This window comes from Vidua chalybeata, chromosome 9 (genome assembly GCF_026979565.1).
Source record: "Vidua chalybeata isolate OUT-0048 chromosome 9, bVidCha1 merged haplotype, whole genome shotgun sequence".
Taxonomy (NCBI): domain Eukaryota; kingdom Metazoa; phylum Chordata; class Aves; order Passeriformes; family Viduidae; genus Vidua; species Vidua chalybeata.
This window is the reverse complement of record NC_071538.1, coordinates 24,400,498-24,407,608: the sequence shown is the minus strand read 5'-3', so window position 1 is coordinate 24,407,608 and position 7,111 is coordinate 24,400,498.

Below are 7,111 nucleotides of genomic sequence, written 5' to 3'. Positions count from 1 at the left end.
GTGGGGAAACACTGGTAAGGTGATGGGAAAGTTCAAAGTGCCTAACTTTTCAATGTGGATTTTGTTATTGAGAGTTTTTTCTCTCTTTTTTTTTTTTTCCATATTGCTTATCACAGCCAGGGTGAAAAATGGATGATATCTCTCTCTGCGTTTAACATTTATAACGCCTTTGCTTGGGAGGTTCTGCAAATATTTAAAATTATTCTGTAATGTAATTCCTTGGGGGACTTCTGCATGGCAGCAAATCAGTTACTTATCTGAAAGTATTGAAAGCAACAAACAAATCCTATGGAGACTGTACATCCATATATACATATTTATAATCATGAACATGGGCTCAGTTCCTAACACATCAGACACCAGTCCAATACAATTTTGTGCAGTGAAATAGAACCTCATTTGCAGCAGTTTGAAGATGAGAATTGCTGATACAAGCCCTTCAAGAACTCAGAGTTCCATTTAATATTGAGAGAAACAATCCAAAAGATCACTCCAGTGACTCCAATGACTTTGGTTTTTTATTATCTTTCTATTGCACTGGATCACCTGTGCCTTATGAGTCTGTGAATGTTACTAATCTTTGCAGAAGCCACCAAAATAAACAAGGAAACTTGAACTTAACCTAGGTTATTTTATTCTCTTTCATTTTTCTGAATGAAGGAAAAGGGAAGGTTAAACAGGAGAGTGTATATAAGGAGACAAAATGTTTACCCTTGTTTTATTAGTTTTTTTTTTGTTTGGTTTTTTTTTTGGTTTTTTTTTTTTTTGTTTTTTTTTTTTTTTTTTTTTTGGTTTTTTTTTTTTGTTGTTGTTTTTGTTTTTTTTTGGTTTTTTTGTTTTGTTTTTTTTCCTGAGCACTGGCATGGATTCTAGGGACATGAGTGAGAATAGAAAAAATTAAATACAATTGGAGTTTAAAATTTTCCCATTTCTTTGTGTTTGCATTAGAAATAAATGTAAAGAAAAATTTTAAATGCTCTCTATTAAAACAACAAAAAAAAAAAGAGTAGATATTTAGAGATACTTGTGGAAAGAATCCCACCTGTAGAAGCTGGATTTCATTGGGCTTTCTGATGTGGTTACTTTTGGATCCCTTGTCAATCTTCACTGCACAGTCAGGGGAAGAGCCTCACAGGAAAATTATGTTTGTATCACACTCTGGAAATTCATAAGCACACTGCCTGGGGATTTAAGAATGACAGTGCCTCATTCCAAGGAAAATCACCTAAAATTACCATTAGGCCAAGCAGTCTTTTGACATGGTGTAAATTATTTTGAAGTGACAGGGAAAAAGAAAAAGGAAAGTGTGAAGGTCATAAAGGAATTATCTTCCTTGACAACAGTGAAAAATCATAGATTATGAGAAATGTACTTTCCTTCCAGTGCCTAAGGAGAATGAACAGTAGCTTTTTCTAGGGCAGTGGGAGCAGACTGAAGCTCAGTCCTGTGCTATAGCAGTGCTAGCCAGCAAACCTTCTTAACTTCATTTTTCTTTGAATGACACTTTTTTGGAAGTTATACAGGAGAGCCTTGGTGCACATACCAGGCACTTTGTAGATGAGTCAGGACACCTTAACTAAATCTATTCATTACCCTGTCCCCATTGGGACAGGCAAAAGCTGCCAATTTGACGTTGGTAATGTGGATGCTGCATTAGGGAATTGGCTAAGCCTGCCAGATTTCATTCCTGAACTTTAGCAGCCACAAAAGAGTATTTCTCTGTCGTCTGTAATTGATTCAGAGCCAGGTCCCAAAAGGACAAGCTTCCTTTTGTGTGCCATCTATACCAGGGTCTAAGGACACATAGTGCTACAACTTTTTTTTTTTTTTTTTTTTTTTTTTTTTTTAGTTAGGTCACAGGAAACCTCTTGAAAAAGAAAAGAAATAAAATCCAAGTTGTCATAAATTATATTCGTGAGCTTTCTAAGATAAACTATTTATTAGCTCTGTTATTACATTCTGGACCATACTTTCAGAAAACAGTCACAGTCAGTTTACTATAATCTGAGTATTTAATGTCAATAGTGTTACCATTTGGAGATTAAATGAGGTCTGAAACCAAAACAGAAAAAATGCATTTGTACAAAAAATAAATTTTCCAGTGCTTCAGCTCACTAAGCACAGTACTTATTATCATTAGTTCATATTCAGGTCAGATTCTTCCTTCCTTTGAAAAACAGGTTGAAAAACCCTTTGAAGACTTTTCCCATCTTCCCCTTGCCCATCTGGTTACAAATTTAATAATATTATTCATTATCACTTTGTGTTTCACATTTGTGTTCTGCATCTACTGGGCAATGCATTAAAGATTTCATGACAGTAACTCAAATACTCCTAATAAGGATTATCAGCGTCGTCAGTCCATCCTGGCAACATTCTCAACTCATCCTCCACAAAATATCCCAGAAATTTAACAAGAAGATATTAAATTTAGATAGCAAAATTGTGGGCTTGTCCCAGTATATTTTTTTGCCTGTGTGCTCATGTTTCAAAATGGTTTTAAAAACACCAAAGTATTCTCATAGCTTCTATTCCCAGTTTTCACCCTAGAAGTGACTTTGAATTTGTTGAAGCAGGCATCATCTGAACACATTGACTGTATTTGTTCCTTGTTCTCAAATACAAGAATAATCTACCAGAAATGTTTTTCAAAATGCTCACTAAACACAGCCTTACTCCCATGAAAGCACACGAGTGCTCCAAATGCTTAGGACAGAGGCGAGAACAGAGAACCCTGTGTGTGGAGCTGATCCCAGCTCAAACCCAGCAGTGCAGTGCTGAACCTTCCCTTCTCCTTCCCCTTCCCCTTCCCCTTCCCACCCACTCGGCAGGGAAAGCAAAAGAGCCCAGAAAGGGCGAGGCCCAGCCACCATAAATGTTCAGAGGTTTAATGAATGTGCCATAGCTTTCACCTACTAACTGCAAGGCCTTCTCAAGCAGACTCCAAATTCCTGCTGAAATGAAGACTTTCTTTCCTGGACTAGGCCTGGCATTCCTGGGAAACAATGGCCCTTTTCAAGTCATCTCTGAAATTTCACAGGTGAAGGGAACAGGGCTGTCATTTGATCCCATCCACAAGGAGCCTGTGAGCATTTTAAAAAGTGAAGACAGAGTCTATCATGGAAGCACTGGCAAAACTGGCTAGTGGCAGAAAAAGGCAACCTAGACCCACAGCTCAGGAGACCCCCGTGAAGCATTAATCCATTTCTCTTTTACCTCATGCCACAATTTGTCTCTCAGTTTTTTTCAGGGATGGGCTACTCAGCCCACAGAGCTCAGGGAGCAGGTCTCCAAGCAGGGTCACAGTGCTTTGGGACAGTGGTTTTCGTGCTTCTTAACCAGAGCTTCACTTTGAGAAAGAGCAAGTTAAAGGAAGCTGTTGTTGGGATGTGGTACTGGGTATGGAGAGCACTCGTGAGGCATACACGAATCCAGGCCTTTGCAATGTCCTTTAGTGACCTCATTTCAGGAAGCACATCACAGTCACTCCAGTTGATTTGTTAGAACAAGATCCAATTCACTAGAAAACATTCAGAATGGGATGTTATGGGTGCTGCCTGTGCACTGATAACACTGTGAACTCAGAACATAAAAAGGTTGGATTTGCAGATCCCCCATGATCCAAACATCCAAATACAGTATTCTGAAGGGACACAAGGGCTCTCAGTTCCGTGAAGACAGCTACAGAAGTCTCCCAGGTTATTTGGTAAATATTCAGAATTCTTAAGCTAGAATGTGTCACCAGTTCATGTCATAGGGGATTATTTTTTTACATAGTTTAAAAAAAGAAAAAAAAATAACAAACAACAAAAAAATCCCAAATGACTTTCATATGGCAGTTGTTATATTGAGAAGTATTTTGCCTCTCAGATTCTGAGAACTTTTGCAGGTATAGGGAATATTATGCTTATTGAACTGTCTATAGGAGAACTTGAAGGATAATTGAGTTCAAATTTGAACTGCTTTCTGAGAGCAAATCTGAGGGAATTAACCAGGTCATTTGATATGCAAAAGTACCAGCAAGGGGGCAATATCCATGCTTGAGACAAGCTAAATAATGACTGACTAGTAAGAGACCAATATTTCATGCATGAGTTAGGCCTCTGACCTAACTCATCCAGGCAGGGGAAAGTAGCCATGATTTTATTCAAAGTTGATATTGAAATAGCTCTTTCCTAGGGGAAGCCTGCTTCAGTGCTTACTTCACTTCCTGTCTTTGTACCATAATGAAAAAGTGTTCCCCTGCTTTTCTCCCATTAAAAAAATCCAGCTTACTGCCAGGGAACAGATTCTTGCAGGTCAACTTGCATTTCCATCTTGAATTTCAACTCTGCTCTTGGAGAAATGAAGGTCTACCTTTTCAGTTTTCCAGTCAATGCCATTAACAGAATAATTCCCTTTTTCTTATGAAAAAGTGAAGTTGGTATGTAAGCCAAGAAATATCTACAGAGACAATGGGAAATGGTTCATGTGACTAAGATGAGAAGCCTTTACCTTATGTATTCAAGAGGAACTGGGGTTAATTTCATACATGATGTGTGGAGAACATTTTTTCAAGTCCATCCTGGTTTTAGAACATAACTGTTTATATGCATTCCACTGAAATGCTGAAGCCAAAGTGGACTGTAACCTTTGAGTGGGCTTCCTGAAGGAAAGCAAAAGTTTCATAACTTACTCTTTCCATCCTTCATTTCCTCTTCACTCACTGCATACATGCAGAGGGTTTTTTAAAATTCTTTTAGGCAAAACCACTAGGTCAGAGATGTTCCTCGGTGCCCATTGCTATGCAAAGAATACAGTTCTCTATACTTTTCAGCAAATGTGGGTCATGGGACATACTGCCCTACCTCAGGCCTGACAATTCAGGTTAGAATGTTGCCAGGCTTACACTGAGAGTCCTCAGCAGCTGTTTTTGCTGCTGTGAGGATACCAGCAATGCCATCAGTGGTGTTTATGTTACCATTGCTAAATACCTGTACAATTATTATATCTGGGTTTGTTTTCCTCAAGTTCTTCCCACCATACTCTAGAATTACTGAAAAAATCTATCAAGCTCCCTGCCTATTTTCCTGGACATGAAAAAGCTGAAAGTCACACTCCAGGTTTCTTTGCCCATTCCTGGCAGTGCCTCCACATCATCAGGCTGAGCAGCAGCACTCCCAGGAGGCCCTGCCAGGGACCAGACAGGGTGAGGCACCAAGGGGAGGCTGCCAGGGAATTGCTTCTGGGGTGAGCAGAGAGCAAGTAGGCTCTGGAATATGCTCACAGGATTTGTGCTGTGCTTGGAGGTGCTTTCCAAAGAAAGTGGGTTGGCCATGCCACCCTCACAAAGGCTGGTGCAGTTTCCTGCAGGGGGAAGATTGTTTTCCAGAGACACTCCACCCATATGGCAGAGAAACAGAGCCCATTGGCACCAGGAAGGACAAGCTGGTGGGCAGCTCTCCTGGGGCAAGTCCTACTGAAAAAGTGTGTGAGGCAAAGAATGTTGTTGGAATACTGTTTTTAATTTTTTTTTCATTTTTTTTTAGAATTGGATTTAATAACTACAGTATTGGATAATACAAAGGACTTTAGAATTACTGGAATAATTGCTCTTTTGGCAACCTTGGTCTTGCTTTACCACAAGAAGTCCTCAAGAACTCTCCATCATTGTCACACCTGGAAGTTCCATTTCAGTTTTTCTGCAAGCCTGTCTTTTAGTACAGAGTTTGAACTGTTGATGGCTTGTGACTTTGAAAAAGCCAGGAGAACCACCTTGGTATTTGGGTTATCATTAGTCCCATTCAGTCCCTTTATTTGTACGTGTGGAAGTTGTTTTTTCTTGTTTGCTGGAACTCTGTTTCACCGCATTGCTGTTTGAGTTGGCAGTGCTATGCTTTTTATTAGAACAAACAGAGGTCCAGAAACCAATGAAATATAAATAGAAGGTTCACTGTAGTCTACTCTCTTCAGGGAAAATAAACATCAGGGGGTGTTTAAAAAAAACCCCCAAATAATTCTGTGATATACCTTCCTGATTAGCAGCTAAAATCTAAATGGGACATTCTTAGAGGTAAAACTAACCAGAAAGATTATGCTGGTCTTTGCTTAAAGGAACCTATTTATCTCTCTATTTTTATAATTTTCACAAGTTTCCACTACTTCAAACATGTGCAATTGATTATATATCAGGCTACAATGCTATATGTAGGCTTCATCAATTGGAAAATTAAATCCTCAGAATTCCTGCAAGCAGGTTTCCTTTTCCTTCCTACAAAGTAGTAGAAAAGAATGTGTGGGTTTTGTTTGGGTGGTGGTTTTTTTCTTTTCTTAAAAGAAAGAAAAGTAGTTTTAAACAGGCTATGTTCAAGGTTTTATAGGAATTTCAACTAGGAAGAACAAGACAAATATAATCGATGCTATTAGCTGTAACTTTGGCAGAATGTGCTGTGTGTTAGTGTTCTTGGTGAGACACACAGTGCCTGTCTGTTAGCACAAAAATGGATATTTTCCTTCACTGGGCTACCCAAAGACAGCTATTCTCACTTTCGAGTGCCAGCCATTGGAGATGGGCTAAATTTGTAGTACCCACTACCTGTAAAGCAAACCAAAATAGCCACATGAAACCTGACCCAGAGAGAACCTCGGAACGCCAGGGCTGAGTGTTTGCTGCTCAGCCCTGAAATGTGCCCTCTCTTCCCCACCTCACACCCTGCTCTCCCCACTCCTGGAGGAGTACATAGGGCTATTCATATAGAGACAGGGAATGAATTCTGAAAGTTATAAAAAACACCCTGTATGTAAAGATGCCTCCTACAGTGCTAACCACGACACTAATGATGAAAAAGGTACACCCTACATGTGCAAACTGGCATCCTTTTTACTGTACATAGGTTTTTTTGGAATGTAGGTTTGCTTTTAATGACAGTATTTCATCAAGTGTGAGTATTTTTGCTGTTTTTACTAGTTCCCATTCACATTTGAATTCCAATCCCATAGGTCAGGATTAGACAGGAAGCTTTGAAAAGACAAACCCCTCAGAAAAATAAAAGAAAAATAGAGAGACTGGAAGAGTATAAAAAGTATTTGTTAATTCTGAGCTCTTGGTACCCCAAGGAAACCCCATAGAAGA